A 1585-nucleotide genomic window follows, 5' to 3' on the forward strand; every position below is an offset into this window, starting at 1 on the left:
ATCAGCTGATCGACCTTGGCGGAGAGCTCATCTATTTTGTTATTGTCGATGCTGTTCACCTTTTGGGTGCGGTCAGTCTCTCGGTTGCTGTCAGCTGAGCTTGAGGCCATGTTCTCAATTAACGCGAAAGCGCCTTGAGTGGATTGGATCATGAAATCTCCATTACTGGCTGAGTTTAAAGCATTCCTGTACTCCCAACCTACTCCATCGTAGAAAAACTCCGAGTAGATAATCTTCTTCAAAACCGTGATGTGGGCACTCCCTGCGGTAGATGTTGAATCGCTCCGATGCGTCGCAGAACGGCTCATCTACCAGCTGTTTAAAGGTGGCGATCTTCTGTCTCAGAGCTGCCGTCTTTGATTTTGTGTAGAAGTGGCTAAGAAAGCGGATCTGACTTGTTCCCATGTGGTGAGCGATCCAGTTGGTAGGGAATCTAGCCAGCGAGCAGCCTTCCATCGAGAGAGAAAGGGAACAAGGTACACTTGATGTAATCTGGTGGTACTCCATTCGCCTTAGTGAACCCACACATCTTCTCAAAGTTTTCAATGTGGTCCATCGGTATTTCTGCAGGAAGTCCGTTGAAGATCTTCCTCTGCACCAGACCTATCAAGGCGGGCTTGATCTCAAAGTCTTGTCTAGTGCAAGGTGGAGGGTGATGGCGGATCGCGTAGCAGGTAGATTACGCAATAGATTCCTTTGGCCAATCTGATCAACTTCCTCGTTGCATTCCGTTGGGTTGCAGCGTTCGCTTGGATAGTTTGCTGCATCTGCTGCATCTGTTGTTGCATGAGTGGAAATGCAGCAGCAGTAAGATCATCCTGATGATCACCCATGTTGGTGCTGTAGGTCTAGGCAGTTGACGGTTCTGACGTTCTAATCTCGCTAGTTCTTCGTGGTGTGAGCTGATGCAATGGTCCTTGTGCGTTGCTCCGAGTATGTCTACTGGTCATGCACCTGGATCATTAGCTGTAACAAGAAACAGAGGCGAGTCAGATATCTTAGACTTAAAATGAAACCGAAAAGTAGAGGTAAAAAAAATTTGGTCCCCGGCAACGGCGCCAAAACTTGATACACTAAATATGAATCTTTGCTACTGCCAAGTTAACAGTTGTGATTATAGTACTTTTAGATTCAATCCAGAGGACCAGTCTACACTTTACTCTTATAAATTTCAATATCAAGCTAAGAAGAAAATGGTTTTCAATTCAATGGTGACGCGGAAAACAAGTAAACTAGAGATTGATTCAATTTAACAAGAAGCTAACCTAGGGTATTTCATGGGTGTGAGCGAGAGCCAAACAATATTCAAGCGCGGTTGCAGTGCTTTTCTAGAACTCGGATCACTCAGCTGGAACACCCCACTGTCGTGGTGGTGATCTCTTTGCTTGTCGATCCATCATCTACTGTCGTTGAGATGAGAAACGACTGCCAAGCCTTAGAGCTCAGGTCCCGATCAGTTCACTTATACCCTAATATTCTACTTTCGCTGATTCGGGATCCTAAGCTCATCAAATAAGTAAGCTTCTCCAACGCGGTTAGCTAGGCGATAAAATTAGGATCTAACATCAAGTGATCAGGTTAATGG

General features: G+C 45.6%; 1 non-coding gene across 1 annotated transcript; it reads left to right on the plus strand.

Annotated features, from left to right (window-relative positions):
* Positions 1-241: 241 nt before the first annotated feature.
* On the plus strand, positions 242-348 carry LOC125594279. The gene has a single exon (XR_007329804.1). It is a non-coding gene; the product is annotated as a small nucleolar RNA R71 (small nucleolar RNA).
* The last annotated feature ends 1237 nt before the right edge of the window (positions 349-1585 follow it).

The sequence above is a fragment of the Brassica napus genome, assembly GCF_020379485.1.
Source record: "Brassica napus cultivar Da-Ae chromosome A5 unlocalized genomic scaffold, Da-Ae chrA05_Random_32, whole genome shotgun sequence".
Classification (NCBI taxonomy): Eukaryota; Viridiplantae; Streptophyta; class Magnoliopsida; order Brassicales; family Brassicaceae; genus Brassica; species Brassica napus.